Source organism: Erpetoichthys calabaricus, chromosome 10 (assembly GCF_900747795.2).
Source record: "Erpetoichthys calabaricus chromosome 10, fErpCal1.3, whole genome shotgun sequence".
Taxonomy (NCBI): Eukaryota; Metazoa; Chordata; class Cladistia; order Polypteriformes; family Polypteridae; genus Erpetoichthys; species Erpetoichthys calabaricus.
In genome coordinates this window covers 9,846,295-9,865,839 of record NC_041403.2, presented here as the reverse complement: position 1 = coordinate 9,865,839, position 19,545 = coordinate 9,846,295, and the positions used below count along the sequence as shown (strand labels likewise).

General features: G+C 42.5%; 1 protein-coding gene and 1 long non-coding RNA gene across 2 annotated transcripts in view; one reads left to right on the top strand and one right to left on the bottom strand.

Moving 5' to 3' along the window:
- Positions 1-19,545, top strand: part of LOC127529390 (uncharacterized) — a 706,297-nt gene that overhangs the window by 686 nt on the left and 686,066 nt on the right. The window lies entirely within an intron of this gene.
- The window catches only part of mpl (MPL proto-oncogene, thrombopoietin receptor), a 522,581-nt gene that overhangs the window by 13,885 nt on the left and 489,151 nt on the right, over positions 1-19,545 (bottom strand). The window lies entirely within an intron of this gene.

The window sequence follows — 19,545 nt, the reverse complement described above, 5'->3', positions numbered from 1 at the left end:
TGGTAGCTCACGTTGTGCCCTGAGATAATCAGACCTAATGGAAGCATGGAGATTGAGAAGAGCAGTGGACCCAGGATAGAGTCTTGTGGAACACCATATAGGATATCATGTGTCTTTGAGTTATAATTACCACAACTAACAAAGAATTTTCTCCCTGCCAGGTAGGATTCAAACCAATTTAAGACACTGCCAGAGAAGCCCACCCATTGGCTAAGGCGATTTCTAAGAATATTATGATCAATGGTGTCAAATGCGGCACTCAGATCTAAGAGGATGAGAACAGATAAATGGCCTCTGTCTGCATTGACCCGCAAGTCATTTACTACTTTAACGAGTGCAGTTTCTGTGCTGTGATTTGTTCTAAAACCTGACTGAAATTTATCAAGAATAGCAGGTTTATTGAGGTGCTCATTTAACTGCATAATGATTGCCTTCTCTAGAATTTTACTTAAGAAAGGCAGGTTAGAGATGAGTCTAAAATTTTCAAGATCCGAGGCATCGAGATTATTTTTCTTAAGTAGGGGTTTAACTACAGCAGTCTTAAGACAGTCTGGGAAGACCCCCGTATCTAATGACGAATTTACTATGTCAAGAACATTATCAATTAGCACGCCTGATACTTCTTTGAAAAAATTTGTTGGTATTGGGTCAAGGACGCAGGTGGAGGGTTTCATTTGAGAAATTATTTTATGTAAATCAGGTAAATCTATCCTAGTGAAAGATAGCTGATTAACACCCTCAACTACCTCCTCTTGACAAAAGTCGACATCCGCCCTGAAAGAGTTAAGCATCGTTGCCTTGTTTGGAATTGCATGCTGTACTTCCCAAGAATGGTCTGCAAGGAATTGAGAGAGAGAGAATCAGTGTACTTTGCCACCCCCTGGTCAGGCGTGGAATTACTTTTATTCAAGCCCTTTAGTTGTCACCTAATCGCGTGTGTGTGACAATGCATACACACAGAAACTCAACAGTGCCCTATGGATGATACACACACATAGTTGGTTAATCTCTAGCACTTTAAACCTCACAAGTGCCTTAGGAATAACACAACTTGTCAATTGTCCTAGGACTTCATGAGACTTACATACATAAAGACCCTAATCAGACCCTAATCACAACAGTGCCCTATGAATGACACACTAATATCTAGCACTTTAAACAACACAAGTGCCTTAGGAATAACTATAGGCCATTTATCAGCCAAAAATGCCTTACTTTACGCACTGTTCCCTACTATTGGGTGGAGCTCTCATCCTCAGCCTTAATAAACCTTGCAGCACGTAGCGTATGGCAAACCTCCGGATGCACCAGGTGCTCAAAGAAATCTACCTTAGTACTTCAATCACTCTAGACATGAAGACAAATACCATGCTGATTTTAACTTTCTATTCTTTATTACAATAATAATACCAGTAGAACAAAGAATAATAGAAAATAAGACTGATAGTAAAGTCTGGATGTACGAGGGGGGGACCCAAAAATAACCGGAATTTTATTGTTGTTAGGTTGGTACTTGTAGTACGTGGTTGGGCCGCTAGGGCGATCTAGTTACACTCCTCACAAGTCAGTCTGCCAAGTGCCATCAGTCTGGAAGGTTGTGCTTGTGTTCAGTGAATTTTTTTGTAAAAGTAGGTTGCGCAACAGTGTGAGAAGGAAACGCCCTGATTTGTGGGAGTCGGGCGATTGGTTCTTTCATCATGACAATGCTTCATCTCACACTGCTCTCAGCATTCGCCAATTTTTGGCAAGAAACGGTATGACAACCCTGAACCACCCACCCTACTCACCGGATTTAGCTCCGTGTGATTTCTTTTTGTTCCCTCAGATGAAAAAAGACTTGAAAGGAAGGCATTTTGCTGACGTCGAAGAGGTAAAACAAGAAACGACCAGAGCATTAATGGGCATTACTTCAGACGAATTTAAAAAATGTTTCGAACAATGGAACAAACGGTTAGATAAGTGTATTTCGGTATCCGTCAATAAGGGCGCGCACATAAAGGCGACCTTCAAAAGGGCGACCTCAATTGGGCGCGGCGAATAAAAGCGCACATAAATAAAAGCGATCTTCAAAAGGGCGACCTCAATTGAGCGCCGAATAAAGGCGCGCGCAAATAAAGGCGAGCTTCAAAAGGATGACCTCAATTGAGCGCCGACTAACTGCGCGCATAAATAAAGGAGTGCTTCAAAAGGGTGACGTCAATTGGGCGCAGCGAATAAAGGCAAACGCAACAAAATTACAGAAAATTTATTAGATAAAGGCAATGATTGAACGTATAAAAAGGTGAAAGCAAGAATATTAAAACATCCAATTAATTAACGCATGAACTTCTAACGAACTATTTCTAAAGCTCTCTATATTTCGTTGTTTTCAAAATTACAGAAAATTCAATTAAGGCAATGACTGAACATATTTCGTTGTTTTCAAAATTACAGAAAATTAGATTAAGGCAATGACTGAATGTATAAAAAGGTGAAAGCAAGTTACACTTGAAGCTGTAGATTATGTGCAATGCCACGTAGATATTCGAGATGCGATCTATTAGCATAATCAAGGACAATTAATTTAATTCGCTCCGAAGGTCATCCTTTTGAAGCGCTCCTTTATTTGCGTGCGCATTTATTCTGCGCTCAATTGTGGTCGCCCTTTTGAAGATCGCTTTTATTTATGTGCGCTTTTATTCTCCGCGCCCAATTGAGGTCGCCCTTTTGAAGGTCGCCTTTTTGTGCGCGCCCTAATTGAATAGAACCGTGTATTTCCGCCAATGGAGAGTACTTTGAAGGAGACTAATTGTAGTTTGTACAGAAAATTAAATTAAACACGTTTTAAAAATATTTCCGGTTATTTTTGGGTCCCCCCTCGTATATAGTCTTTAGAAAAAGGTTACAGAAAGTAAAGATGACAAGGATGAATTTCGCAGGCGGCTTGTGATCTTAGCACTCGTTGTTGTTCATGAGATACTTTTCTGATGATTAGATGGAAACGGCTGCACTTGCCGGTGCCCTCTTCTGATGTTGCTCTGTTCTCTTTTCCTGACGTCTTCATCTCTTCTTCTTCTTCCTCTCTCCTCTGTCGCTCTTCAGATGAGGCATATTTATTATAAAATTCTACCGGGATTTTTTGCAAGATGTGATTGTTAGATATTCTGATTGGCTTGCTGTCATTATGATGAATGAATTCATTGTCCGTCTTCCCAAACAATAAAACTTTTTTTGATGTTGCCTGAGGTATCGGCAGGTCTTCCTTTCCCAAGCTGTAATATAATTTAGCTACTTGTTGTCCCTGATACCCAGGTTGTAAACTACCAGCATGTCTTCCTTTCTTTGTCGGAACAGCTGTTTTAAAAGTGAGGTACAACTGGGAAGAGGATATGCTTTGATGTGTCCTGAAGTCAGCTCGTCTGTTGTTGTGTCTTGAACAAAATATCAGAATGTACAGATTTTGAACCCTACAACACATGTTCATCTGAAGGGGACCCTACACGCAAAGAAAGAGTATAGAAAGCCTTGGAGCATCGCCCGGCACACCTTTGAAGCCAATGAACGGATGGAAGACAGTGACATCTATTCCTGAAAATGCTTTCCACATCTGCAATGACGACACCGACAGACTCCACTACTCGGGCCCCCCACTCCCAGACCGGGTATTGTCATTGGCTTCAATTTGTCTTTGTACTCTCTGCAGTGTAAGCCGACATTAAAGAGAGTGAAGTTATTTCTCCTACGTGATTTCTTACCGCAGTATCACTAGGAAGGGGTATCATCTTTTATGTTATATCTATATAGATTTGGGTTAAGTAACACGGCGTAATCACAAAAAAAATTCATTTCCAGGGAGCGAGCGCCCCCTGCTTGGCACAATGACAGGGTAAAATGTCAGCACCCAAACTGTACGATCAGCACCGCCAATTGTGTTATATCAGGAACCCAGGAATTTTCTGTAAATTATTGACTGGCTCTTTTCTGGCTTTAGTATTGAGCTGCATATTGTAACTGGGGTTTTTAACACAGAGGAATCTGATAAAGTCATTTGTTTTTTGATTCAATGCTTTGTTTCAAGGGCAGCAAGGTAGTGCAGTGGAAGTGTTGCTGTCTCGCAGTAAGGAGACCTGGGTTTGCTTCCCGCGTCCTCCCTGAATGGAGTTTGTATGTTCTCCCCGTGTCTGCATGGGTTTCGTCCGGGTGCTCCGGTTTCCTCCCACCATCCAAAAACATGTAGGTTAGGTGCATTGGTGATCCTAAATTGTCCCTAGTGCATGCTTGGTGTGTGTGTGTGCATGTGCCCTGCGCTGGGCAGGAGCCCTGCCCGGGATTTGTTCCTGCCTTGTGCCCTGTGCTGGCTGGGATTGGCTCCAGCAGTACCCCCGTGACCCTGTGTTAGGATATAGCGGGTTGGACAATGACTGACTGACTGACTGGCTTTGTTTCAAAGAATTTCTGATTAGGGCCATTTTTGTTTTCCGCCGCCATTTTGTTTTTTGAATTGCCTGCTTCTGGCCCAGTAAGGGGATTGGCTTCAGGGTTCATGATCCTGTCAGTCGTTCCTCCTCAGGATTAAAGGGTCATTCTGGGTTGTCTCCTTTATCCGACTACTCGGATTCCAAAACCCCTCAGGCACTTGTACTTTGTAAATTTGTGTTTGTTCTCCTACTGATTTTGATCCTTTTTTTGGCCTTGTTCTTGTCTCACAGTCTCCTGGTTCAGACCCTTGCTCTGTTTTCTCTACATCTTTTATTCCGGTCATTCTCATTTTCTCTTGCCCTCTGGGCAGAATAACATTATTGTAGCCCACCACAGCGCCAGGCTTAGTGACTTCCACATTTCCCCTTAAACAAAAAACATCAAATTATACCAAACCAGCTGCAATTGTATAAAGAGACAAACTTAAAGAACAGCCAGGTCATTTATCAAAAAAAAAAAACAATTCTGCTCACATTCCACACTGCAGGCTCACAAATCCCCAACCTCTACTTGAAATATAAGCGTGTTCTTTGCTTGAGCACAAAACTTCCAACAAGTTAGCCATTTATCAAATTATAGGCTGGTCTGGCAAACAATCCTTAATTACATTGTTGCAGGTAACACAGTCCACATGGTCAATGCAGCCCTTGTGTATCCAGCATTTAAACTTCTGTCAATGAATGTTGGGTGTTTTCGTGTTCAAGTAAAGAAGACATTTCACTTCAGTGTGTATTTTGCACATTCCCCCTGACATAAGTTGTTCCTCTCGATGTCATAAAAACAAACTGCTCCTCCATTATGGTGGTCTCTTTCTTAAGCCTCCCCTCTATAACCCAAATTTTCATTGTGTGTGACATCAGCTTTATCCTTCTTTAGTTTCCACAATCCTGAATATTGCCCTTCTCCTTAGAACTGGAATTGCGTGGCTCCTATGGGGCTGGAACATTCTCTGTCTGCGTTCCAATTGAGTGTTTTGTTCAAACATCCATAAATTTAAGAGCAATGAGTAAATGGATGGATGGATGGATGGATGGATGGATGGACAGGCGAACAGACAGATGGATGGATGGAATGATGGATGGATGGATGGATGGATGGATGGAAGGATGGATGGACAAACAGATGGAGGAATAGAGATGGATGGATGAGTGGGTGGACAGACGGGCGGGTGGACAGGCGAACAGACGGACAGATGGATGGATGGATGGATGGATGGATGGGCAATTAGACGGATGGGTGGACAGATGGATGGGTAGACAATTGAATATACAGATGGATGGATGGATGGATGGATGGATGGACAGGTGAACAGACAGATGGATGGATGGATGGATTGATGGACAGGCGAACAGACAGATGGATGGATGGATGGATGCATGGAAAGATGGATGGATGGATGGATGCATGGATAGATGGATGGATGGATGGGTGGATGGATGGATGGATAGGCAAACAGACAGATGGATGGATGGATGGCTGGATGGATGGACAGGTGAACAGACAGATGGATGGATGGACAGGTGAACAGATAGATGGAGGAACAAAACAGATGGACAGACAGATAATTGGATGGACAGAGAGATGAATGGATGGACGAACAGTTGGATGGATGGATGGATGGATGGACAGGCGAACAGATGGATAGGCGGGTGGACAGGTGAACAGACGGATGGATGGATTAATGGAAAAAGGGTTAAATGAGGATCTGAGTGGCTGGACAAGGCCAAGGGGACTCCCATGTAACACCTGGCTGTGGCAGATAGATGATCATTTCTGGAGGACTGGACCACGTGTCTGCCTGGGGGGGGGTTGCCAAGCAGGACCCTGAGCTGTTTCATCGAGTGCTAGGCATGGCAACACGTTGCACCAGTGCATGCTTCCCCAACCTGACCTGCCCTGACTTGGCTTGGGTAAATGGATGGATGGGCGGTGTGGTAATTCATTTGTCTTGTTAGAATATTTTTAATAGTTGTGAAGTTTGAAATGTACAATATATCTTAAAGTAATTAAGCACATTTAGCAAAAGGCATTTTCAAATAACCCAGGGCAGCTGAGACAGGATGCAAACGGACTACGTCAGGCTGTCAGCAGGGTTTTATTTACTGAATGAGAATGGAGGCTGCCTTCAGCTAAGTGCTTCTTATTAAGGAATTGGGTTGGAGCAAAAACCTGCAGCCATTGTGGCCTTCCAGGACCAGGATTGAGGACCCCTGGTGTATAGTGTCCATTCACATTTGGCCCATTCGAAATCGCCAATTAACCAATCACATTGATCTTTATGGAGGTTGTGGAAATACCCGGAAGATCAGAAGACTAACCCTAAGTAGCAACGGACAAAATGTGAAAACTCCACACTGACAAAGCCCACAGTGGGTGTGGGAGTCCAGTGCAGAAGGCTGGATGCGTGAACAGCTGAGCCGCCATGCCATGTACTCAGACTCTGCAATGTGAAACTGGAATAACATTTTCTGAAGGTGGGATTCATCCCTTGATTGCTTATCCTGTTATGAAATGACTGAATGCATAAAATACTTTGAACCCCCAGCCCTGATCAAATGTGCCCTTTGAGACAGATGTGCGTTTTATTCTTTTGTTTCCAGTTGTGTCCTCAGCTGAGACTCCCATCGATCGAATGACAGAGTAGCTTCACCGCTGGGCTCTTTTTCTTGCCTTTCGATTTCCTTGCCTGTCTGTTTGGAGCAGCACCATCCATCCTCGGCCCCATCTCATTTGATTTTAATTCACTCCTCCACGCTTGCTTGCACTGGCGTTCCCGTGTAACGCACTCCATTATCTTGTAAAGAACAAATTAGCCTTGTTGCCATCGGCAGGAGGGAAAAAAAAACTTGAATTTTTTTTTTTCTTTTAATCAAAAGTGGTTGAAAGCTCGTTGGCGGGCAGCGTCAAATGCGGCGGGCGCTCCTGCTGCCCTTCTCAATGTGTAACAAGCCTGTCAGGTTGGATTTTTCTTCTTCTTATGACTGTTATCATGGCCGAAGCTTTTCTCCAGGAGTGCTCTTTCAATCCCATGCCTCGTTAAGTGATAGGGATGCGCGCCATCACCTTTCTGTCAAATGAGTTCCTCTTATTTTCTTAATTTAGTCGCTCCTGTTATGCAAAACACCAAGAAGAGCGACAGCCATAAGAAAAAGTGAATGTAAGCGTTAAGTTGGCAGTGTCAAGTGTGTGCACTTTGAGAAGGGTCCAGCTGCAGCTTGCAACACCTGTGACATAGATCTGGTAATGCCCACAACGTCAGTCACAAAACGCCCTTTGACTCAGACAACCATAATCTTAACCATTGTGTAACGGGGTCGCAATGTTAATCATAGTCTAAAGCGATGGGTAGAGATGGGAAAAAGATACCGAAGCGTCGAAACTTGTGTCTGTCAATCTGAAGTGTAGTGCGAGTCGAAAAACACCACTGTCACGTGACCCGTGACGTTTGAAGCTTCGAGCGTCATCAGTGCTTCACAGCAGTGACGTGGAACTGAGATTCATGGCTGGTGAGGCACGGACACCTTCAGAGTCAGATTTACAAATACATGAACCCAAAAGAGTAGCTTATTCACTACCAGCTGTACCCCGTGGCTTCGCCCACATAGTAATGAAACAGGACAAACTTTAAAAATCAATAGACGTTGGCACTATATCTGATCGTGGTCAGAAGTGTTCCCTGCGTGGGGAGAAAAGCAGATGGCCATGATATCTCTGGCAATCAGCAGCTACCCTCTAAAACAGGGGTGTCAAACTCCGGTCCTGGAGGGCCGCAGTGGTTGCAGGTTTTCATTCTAACCACCTTCTTAATTAGTGACCTGTTTTTGCTGCTAATTAACTTTTGCCTTAGTTTTAATTAATTCTGCTCAGACCCCCTTAGTTCTTTCGTTTTCCTTAATTAGCATCCATCCATCCATCCATTTTCCAACCCGCTGAATCCGAACACAGGGTCACGGGGGTCTGCTGGAGCCAATCCCAGCCAACACAGGGCACAAGGCAGGAACCAATCCCGGGCAGGGTGCCAACCCACCACAGGACACACACACACACACCCACACACCAAGCACACACTAGGGCCATCGCCAATCCACCTAACCTGCATGTCTTTGGACTGTGGGAGGAAACCCACGCAGACACGGGGAGAACATGCAAACTCCACGCAGGGAGGGCCCGGGAAGCGAACCCAGATCTCCTAACTATGAGGCAGCAGCGCTACCCACTGCGCCACCATGCCGCCCTCCTTAATTAGCAGCCAAACAATAATGTGACAGAAAACAAACAAACAGGTGACCAGCTAACCACATTATCTGAACATAAAGAAAGGTGATGGTCTTGCTATGGTTGATCTCTCAGGTCAATAATAAGAAACAGAAAATCAAGAGTTTGGGAAACGTCTGCTGTGGCAGAATGAGAGCAGAAGCAAACTGTGGAATTAAACAACAGGTTTAATTAACAGCCAGAATTGGCTTCTCATTAAGGAACTGGTTGGAGTGAAACTGGCTGGAGTTTGAAGCCCCAATTTAGCTGGTCATCTGTTGGCTCAATTTAGGTCTCATTCCTGTTTGGCTGCCATTTAATGAAGAAAAGCATCAATTGAGAGGACTGAATCCATAAAAACAGGGCTATTAAAATGAAGGGAAAATTAGTTAATTAGCAGTGAAAACTGGTGAACTGTTAGAATGAAAACCTGCAACCACTGCAGCCCTCCAGGCCCGGAGTTCGACACCCGTAAAACACATGGAGCTCCGATCTGTCTCTCTCAAAAATGTCAAACGTTACTCCTTAACAATCTGTAGGTGATAATGTCTGTTGAACAAACAGGAGTCGCTAGCTAAGCAGAGACAGGGTGCACTCCAATACGCGGCGAGACGTAGGCTCACTTGAACGGATTGCGTAAATCTTGGATTTGCATAAATACATCGGTACCGCAAGCAAACTCTGGTACTTAGCGGGATGAGAGAAGTCACAAAATCAACCAGAAAGTTCAAGCAAATTATAGAAAACAACTAGATCTAAATCTGTTAAGTAATTCTCTCGTGAAACGCGGACGGGAATAAAGTGGACTGACATGCTGACAGACTGCGCTTGGACTACAAAATTTTTGAAACCATTTCTTACTGAGCACCTATGGGCCAAGGGTAACCAACATTCCAAAGTCCCAAGTCCTCATGGTTTGGGAGATTTATTGATGAGTGAGTCAATATATATATATATATATATATATATCTATATATATTATATACAGTGCATCCAGAAAGTATTCACAGCGCATCACTTTTTCCACATTTTGTTATGTTACAGCCTTATTCCAAAATGGATTAAATTCATTTTTTTCCTCAGAATTCTACACACAACACCCCATAATGACAGCGTGAAAAAAGTTTACTTGAGGTTCTTGCAAATTTATAAAAAATAAAAAAACAGAGAAGTCCCATGTCCATAAGTATTCACGGCCTTTGCTCAATACTTTGTCGATGCACCTTTGGCAGCAATTACAGCCTCAAGACTTTTTGAATATGATGCCACAAGCTTGGCACACCTATCCTTGGCCAGTTTCGCCCATTCCTCTTTGCAGCACCTCTCAAGCTCCATCAGGTTGGATGGGAAGCGTCGGTGCACAGCCATTTTAAGATCTCTCCAGAGATGTTCAATGGGATTCAAGTCTGGGCTCTGGCTGGGCCACTCAAGGACATTCACAGAGTTGTCCTGAAGCCACTCCTTTGATATCTTGGCTGTGTGCTTAGGGTCGTTGTCCTGCTGAAAGATGAACCGTCGCCCCAGTCTGAGGTCAAGAGCGCTCTGGAGCAGGTTTTCATCCAGGATGTCTCTGTACATTGCTGCAGTCATCTTTCCCTTTATCCTGACTAGTCTCTCAGTTCCTGCCGCTGAAAAACATCCCCACAGCATGATGCTGCCACCACCATGCTTCACTGTAGAGATGGTGCCAGGTTTTCTGCAAACGTGACGCCTGGCATTCACACCAAAGAGTTCAATCTTTGTCTCATCAGACCAGAGAATTTTCTTTCTCATGGTCTGAGAGTCCTTCAGGTTGCTTTTGGCAAACTCCAGGTGGGCTGCCATGTGCCTTTTACTAAGGAGTGGCTTCCGTCTGGCCACTCTACCATACAGGCCTGATTGGTGGATTGCTGCAGAGATGGTTCTCCTTCTGGAAGGTTCTCCTCTCTCCACAGAGGACCTCTGGAGCTCTGACAGAGTGACCATCAGGTTCTTGGTCACCTCCCTGACTAAGGCCCTTCTCCCCCAATCACTCAGTTTAGATGGCCGGCCAGCTCTAGGAAGAGTCCTGGTGGTTTCGAACTTCTTCCCTTTACAGATGATGGAGGCCACTGTGCTCATTGGGACCTTCAAAGCAGAAATTTTTCTGTAACCTTCCCCAGATTTGTGCCTCGAGACAATCCTGTCTCGGAGGTCTACAGACAATTCCTTTGACTTCATGCTTGGTTTGTGTTCTGACATGAACTGTCAATTGTGGGACCTTCTATAGACAGGTGTGTGCCTTTCCAAATCAGGTCCAGTCAACTGAATTTACCACAGCTGGACTCCAATGAAGCTGCAGAAACATCTCAAGGATGATCAGGGGAAACAGAATGCACCTGAGCTCAATTTTGAGCTTCATGGCAAAGGCTGTGAATACTTATGTACATGTGCTTTCTCAATTTTTTTATTTTTAATAAATTTGCAAAAACCTCAAGTAAACTTTTTTCACGTTGTCATTATGGGGTGTTGTGTGTAGAATTCTGAGGAAAAAAATGAATTTAATCCATTTTGGAATAAGGCTGTAACATAACAAAATGTGGAGAAAGTGATGCGCTGTGAATACTTTCCGGATGCACTGTATATATATATATATATATATATATATATATATATATATATATCTATATATTCAGTTGGCAGCCTGCACATTGATTGCTAGTTATGTTTCGTCTCATTTTTTACACACACACAGATAAGTCGCATATTTGACTAAGAAAGAACGGCGAGAGAGAGACGAGAGAGCACATTTGCTCCTCACCCTCCATGTGTTCTAAATTTTCCGTTGCAATTCCGCAATTCAAACTCATTTAATACAAATTAAAGTATAGAGTGATGTACAAAAAAAACAGATTTCAATTTTGACCTTAATTGAAATATTTTGTTGATTTTAAAAGCTTTTCATTCTGACGCTTTAATCAGTTTTAATGCAGACTTCAACAAAAGGATAAGAAGAAAACACAAAAGAATATTTTATTTAAGGTCAAAATTTCGTTTTTAAATATTGGATTATTTTTTTCTTAGTCTGATCCCCTTTTTTTTATAAAATTGGAAAACCGTTTATGGTTTTACCTTTATTTGTAAATGAAGTCCATGCGCCTGTCCTTCTCCACGAAAATCTCCATCACTTTCTTGTAAAAGTCCTCCTTATTTTCCTTTAGTTTTAAAAACCTTAATCTTCCATTTTGGCAGTCAGTCGAAATAAAAAATAAAAATAAACAGGCCGCTGCCCTTGACTTCCTGATATCGCTAACTTATTGGCACCTCTGCATAGAAGAACAGCAGCAATGAGCACCTGCTGGGCTCACATGCGCTCCCTTCGGTGCGCCACGGTACTGTCCGCCTCACCTTGTGACTTTTCACTGCGGTTTTATGTCCGATCAGCAAGACTAAATATGTCACACACATTCATTAAAGATATTAGCCAGACCGTGGAAAGTCAAGGTGCATGATAAATGTGTCTGCACACCTTACATTGGCGACATACAGAGACACAGCAGCGGGCATGCGCCAATTACAAGAATCAACCCAGCGTGTGAGGGAGAGCGCAGTCCGAGGGGAGGTGAGGCTCGTTGCTGCCACCTCTCACGTTTCTCCCATGTATTTGAACAGGAAATGCATAAATTCTCCGATTTTGACTATAAAAATTATCAAAATTCTTGGAATCATCCAGAAAACAAATTTATAGCACAGACCAGTGGACACATTTATTTAATGTTATCATTATTAGTTTTTTTACTTTTCATGATGACTCCTGTCTCAGCTGACCACACGTCCCTGCGTTACAGCACACTTTATTGGTTTGATAGAGTCTCATCGGTTTGACAGCTTTGGCGCTAAATGAACAGGTAGCCTCCATAAAATGCATCATTCTCATTCAACAATGTTGGGTTGTGAGGAGAGAGAGATTTGGTGACAGATAGTGACTAACAGTGGAAAACGGCGTTCAAAAGTTAAATAGCACAAATGGACAAGGAACTTAGCAGAATACAATGAACACGGACTTTTCTGACCTTTTACTGGTGACATGAGACTGAAACAGTGAGTTTCGGCACAAATAGAAAGAAAGTGTGTCAAAGCTTCGTGAAGCTTCATTTTTCCATCACTAGTGATGGGTGTTTTGTGACTGACGTTGGGGGCGTTTCGTGATTGTCTAAGACAAAATGGTTAAATAAAGCACTGTATGTAATTTAGGATGTAATTGAACAAAACACAGGGACAAGGTATTGTTTAGCAGGTTGTGTGCCCCCTAGTGGCTAATGCACGTGTATGCACTTCGGCCTTTTAAGAAGTAACCAAATGAAATACAAGGACCGGATTATCTATTAGCAGGTGTCTGCCCCTGAGGCTAAGGACAAATCTTGAAGTTACAAACGTTAATGGCTATTAAGAAGTGCATTGATCCAATAATTACTGAAGCTTAGTTAGAGCACACTCCTCGCAATTAATGCACCATCCCCCCATCTCTTCAGTCATTTTTGAACTCGCTCACTGCAGTTCAGGGTTTCAGTGAATTAAATGTAAAACAAATGAACAGTTTATCAGAAAATGCCAAATGGTCCAGGCACGATGTCGTAATTGAATGAACTTTTTCCTTTAAACAATTACAACACAAAATGTAACGACAAGATGTCTACTAAGAAACAGAGCGCCCTCTAGTGGTTAATGCATAATGTTGTAATTTTAAAGCTTTCTAAGAAAACCATCCTTCCATCTATGCATCCAATATTGAATTCAATTGCTCCAGTTCAGGGTTCTGGTGAATGAAATGTTATTTTATTAGAAGGAGCGCCACCTAGTGGCTAATACACATTAGTGAAGTTGTAGAGATGTCTGATGTTGAAGATGCTCATCCCTCCCTCTCTTCCTTCATTATTGAACCCATTCAGTCCAGTTTAGCATTCTGGTACCACTGACATGATGGAATGTAAGAATAAGACAACCCGTTATTAGGAGGTGTGCCCCCAGTGGCCGGAGCACAGTATTGTAAATGTAGACACCTCTTTCTTTTAAAAACTTACTGGACAAAATGCATTAACAATAATAATAATTCTTTGCTTTATATAGTGCTTTTCTCACTACTTAAAGCGGTCAGCAATTGCAGGTTAAGGGCCTTGCTTAAGGGCCCAACAGAGCAGAGTTCCTATTGGCATTTACAGGATTCAAAGTGGCAACCTTCCAATTGCCAGTGCAGATCCCTAGCCTCAGAGCCACCACTTCGCCGTATATATAGTATATAGTACTCCCTAGAGGTTAATGCACAATGACATAACAAAAGGTACTTCTCTCCTTTAAGATACTGTAACAGAAAATGCAAACAAGAGATGTCTACGAGAAAATAGAGTGCCCTCTAGTGGTTAATGCAAAACAATGTAATCGTGGAGCTTCTGTCTTTTAAGAATTCCATCCCTCCATGTGGTATCAACCTGTCTTTTCATTTCCTGGATAGAATAAGGATAGCAAGGCTTGTTTTTAAGCTATAGATAGATAGATAGATAGATAGATAGATAGATAGATAGATAGATAGATAGATAGATAGATAGATAGATAGATAGATAGATAGATAGATAGATCTATTATTTTGGCAGAATTAGGTACTGTAGATAGGACAGTCGAGATTTGTTGAACTGAATGGCCTGCTCTCATCAAGTTTTTTCAATTTCTTCTCATTTTAGATAAGACATAAAACTATTAACAGCCTTCCACGGCTCACTCATTACAAGAGAACGACCTTGGTGATGCAGCATGTCACATACTGCTTAATGTCACTTGAGAAGTTTTAGACTGACACGTAACCTGTGTCTTTTGCTTCCATGAAAAGCACCACACCTTTTTTTTCTAATTAGTAATATTGTTCAAATGCAGTGTGTTACATAAGTGTGAGACGTCATAAAACGCATGAACATTACAACTGAATGCCTTTCTGCAGCACGCAATTAAGTAATTAGAAGGGAAGCGGTGATTAAGACTTTGGTGAGTCGGCCCTTCTTGCCATCTTTCTTTCCATTTATTGCAGCTATTCAGTCCATAACAAGCATCTCATTAAGGCAATTGAACATTTTTCTCTGCTGCTTAAGAGGGGCCACAAATGCTTCATTCATCTGCCTCTCTAAACTCCCTGGAATAATCGACAGATTAGCAACTGAGGAGGACTCTTGCCTAAGAAAACTGAGACCACTACTTCAAAGTGAAGTACTTCAGTGGGAACACATTAATGTTAAATTGCAGAGAAAAAGGTTAGAGAAAAGGCCTTTTCACACATGGCTTCCAGTTGCCAGGGTATGTATTTGAGGTGAATGTCTGACCCCGTGACCTTATGATGGTTTTCAACTTTCAAGATGAATAGAAATTAAATAAGACCTCCTGTCGACAAAACAAAACTGTTCACTCATTCTTATACATTAAAGTGGAGTCTGGCTGAAAATAACAATTGTAACAGCCTTGCTGTAGACTGGTGTAGTCGGCAGGATATTGTTCGATCCACATGATAAAAAAACAAATAAATCCTTAATATATTGAACACATGGAGTGAAGTATCGCTCGGGAGAATTTCCTTATTATTTGCAAAGCAAAAGGACCAGGAGATGGAAAAATCAAAGGGGGGCTGTCAGAACCAACTTTAATTAACATCAATGTCATTCACACAGTTTCCATTTCTCTCTGGGGAGTGGAGGAACTCTGGCCACAAGATAATTGGCATCACTTCTTCCACTCTTCCCCTTCCATCCACGATGAATAAAACCACTTTGACTATAATAATAATAATAATAATAATAATAATAATACATTTTGTTTAATGATGCAGAGTATATTGGTAAAAGGATGCTAATGATAGAGCTGCCAGGCAAGAGAAAAAAAAGAAAGCCTAAGAGAAGGTTTATGGATGTGGTGAGAGAGGACATGCAGATGATGGGTGTAACAGAACAAGATGATGAGGACAGAAAGATATGGAAGAAGATGATAGATAGATAGATAGATAGATAGATAGATAGATAGATAGATAGATAGATAGATAGATAGATAGATAGATAGATAGATAGATAGATAGATAGATAGATAGATAGATAGATAGATAGATAGATGTGAAAGGCACTATATGATAGATAGATAGATTGATGTGAAAGGCACTATATGATAGATAGATAGATAGATAGATAGATAGATAGATAGATAGATAGATAGATAGATAGATAGATAGATAGATAGATAGATAGATAGATAGATAGATAGATAGATATGAAAGGCACTATATAATAGATAGATAGATAGATAGATAGATAGATAGATAGATAGATAGATAGATAGATAGATAGATAGATAGATAGATAGATAGATAGATAGATAGATAGATAGATAGATAGATAGATAGATAGATAGATAGATAGATAGATAGATAGATAGATACTTTATTAATCCCAAGGGGAAATTCACTGTGGCGATTCCTAACGGGAGCAGCCGAAAGAAGAAGAAGAAGATTTAATAGGCGCCTTTCTTAACACTCAAGGTCACCTTGCAATGAAGGTGTGACGAGGACAGACAGGATTAGACATAAGGACATTATGGGGCCAGCTCAGGTTGGACGGTTTGGAGATGTGCAGAGAAGAAATGCTGGGTATAATGAGAGAAGGGTGCTAAAGATAGAGCTACCAGGGAAGAGGAAAAGAGGAAGGCCTAAGCGAAGGTTAATAATAATAATAATAATAATACATTTTATTTATACAAGGCACCTTTCAGAGAACTGAAGGACACCGAACAAACAATAAATAAATAAATAATTAAATAAAAGACACAATTATAAACAACTTAAAACATCATAAAATCTAAAAATTAAAACCAAACCACTATAATCAGGAGGAAAAAGAAAAAGCCATTTTAAACAGATGTGTTTTAAGTTTACATTTTATGGATGTAGTGAGAGAGGACATGCAGGTGATGGGTGTAACAGAACAAGATGGAGAGGACAGAAAGATGTGGAAGAAGATGATCCGCTCTGGCAACCCCTAACGGGAGCAGCCGAAAGAAGAAGAAGATTTAATAGGTGCCTTTCTTCACACTCAAGGTCAACTTACAATGAAGGTGTGAAGAGGTTGGATAGGATTAGAAATGAGAACATTAGAGGGTCAGCTCAGGTTGGACGGTTGGGAGACAAAGTCAGAGAGGCGAGATTGCGTTGCTTTGGACATGTGCAGAGGAGAGATGCTGGGTATATTGGGAGAAGGGTACTAAGGATAGAGCTGCCAGGGTGGAGGAGAAGAGGAAGGCCTAAGAGAAGGTTTATGGATGTGGTGAGAGAGGACATGCAGGTGATGGGGGGTGGGGGGGTAACAGAACAAGATGGAGAGGACTGGAAAATATGGAAGAAGATAATACACTGTGGCGACCCTTAACAGGAGCAGCCAAAAGAAAAAGAATAAGATATAAAAACAAAGAGGACAATACAATCAAATCGCAATAAGGTACAGAGGTGGTAGCAAACATCAAAGATAACTGGCTGTAACCGTGTTAAATTCATAAGTGGTATGTCAGTCTGAAGAGATAAGATTTGACGCCAGTTTTAAAATGCATTATGCGGCATCTGTCATAAAGAGTAGGGTGTATGTCCCATCTCGGCCTGGTCATTTTGGCCACCTAATCAACCCCTGTCTCTAACTTGCTGCCTCTCTCTCTTTCTCTCACCCCTTCACCACCTAACAGCTCATGTGTGGTGAACCTACTGGTGCAAAAATGGCTGCCGTTGCATCATCCAGTTGGGGGCTGAACATACATGATGGTGGAAGTGGCTCCCCACTCATTGTGTAAAGCACTTTGAGTGGCGAGAAAAGCACTACATAAATATAAAGAATTATTATTATTAATATTATTATTATTATTATTATTATTATTATTTATTGAGAGAGTTGTAAAGAGTGAAGAGGGGTGCACACTGCAGTGTGGAGTTGTGTACATCTTAGATTATTCTTATTTTATAATAACATCTTAATTCCTTACTTACATTCATCTCTGTGGGTGTGTATTCTGTACTTGTGTCATGTGGCTAGTAATAATAATAATAATAATAATTCATTACATTTATATAGCGCTTTTTCTCAATACTCAAAGCGCTATCCACACAGGGAGGAACCGGGAAGTAAAGTAGTGTTGCTCTCTGACGCTCCGGTTCGTTTATTATTTTCCTTTTTGGCTGCTGCTTTATGGATTGGCAGCGTATATCACAAACATGCCATCTCAGGCAGTTAAAGGGTCTGAAGGAGTGGTGCAATTATCAGAATGTGGAGACTTGTTAACACAGCAGAAACCACAAGAATCGACTTAGTGGACCATTAGGTCCAAGAGCCCCTGTAGTCAAAAATAGAGGGAAAGCACTGTGACTGTAAAGGGTTACTTGGGACGAGTGGGCAAGACTCACAGGGTTGGTCATGGGGCACAAAGTGGCAGGAGTAAGACGAGCCCTCCACTCTCACACGTTCGAGACTCGGTAGTAATCCATCAGGTTCAGCTATGGAAACCTCGTAACGGTTTTTACTTCCTCTAGACAGTCAAATGTCTAATGTCCTGGGTATGACGTTAAACTGCATCCGGCCCTGCAAGCGGCCCTCCAATTTGCAGAGAAATCATGGGGGTTGGAGGCAGGATTGGCTCTCCAGCCACCATAAAAAAAACTTCACAAAGCTCTGAGATTACAGAACGGACTCCTTTTTGCTCTCCGTGGGAGTAGCTCTGCTGCAGCCGCCCATATGAAGGCTGCTCGGATCATGAAGGGGATGGGGGAAAGCCCTCGGGAGCCCCATCCCCGGAAGAGGCGAAACCATTGGAGAGCCAATAAGGTCAGGTCTGTTGGGGATTGGAACTGGTGTGGTGCTGAGGTGTCACCCGCTGCACGGCAGCACTCGGGTTCCAATTTGAGGTGGCCCATACGGGTGGGCGCATGGAACGTCTTGTCTCTCCTGCAAGATGATCATCTTCCTCTGCTGTCGGAGGAGCTGCGTAAACTCCACATTTCAGTGGCGGCACTCACTGAGGTGCGCAGATTGGGGACTGGCCAGATCTCTGTAGGTGGATACACCTTTTATTGGTCTGGTTGGTCTGATGGCGGTCATACTCGTGGAGTAGCTGTTGCTTCTTCCGATGGTGTCCGATGTCACTCCTTTCAACGAGCGTATTATGGGACTCAGATTACGGCACTCTCTGGGTGCCTTGTCTGTTGTCTCAGTGTATGCTCCGACTGCAGTGAGTGATGTCTCAGCAAGGGAGACATTTTATTCACAGCTTCGCTCGGTGGTTGATGGGTGCCCATGAGGTGACACTCCTGTGGTCATGGGCAACGTCAATGCAGCCACTGGCACTGACAGGGATGGCTATGAGGATTGTCTCGGTCCCCATGGGTCTGATGACTCTGGTGAAAGTAGCTCCATGTTCCTTGACTTTGCAAAAAGTCAAGGGCTGCAAATCGCTGGATCCTGGTTCCAGCACCCTCAACCGCATCGTTGGACTTGGTACTCCAATACTGGTGATGCGGTGAAGGAGATCGATCACATCTTCGCGGGCAGACGCTGGAGGCTCTTGCAAAACTGCAGGGTCTATAGAAGTGCCCAGTTTGTGAATTCTGACCACAGACTTGTTGTTGCTACTCTTAGGATCCAGCTTAGGTCCAGTAGGTTACCACCTACTAGGAAAATGAGCCTGGACTTGGCCAGACTCCAATACCAGGCTGTTTCTAATGAGTTTGCACGCAGTTTGTGTGAGGAACTTTCAGATTTGGGTACGACTGCTGATCCTAATGTGATGTGGGAGACCTTCCATGACAAGACCCTGAAG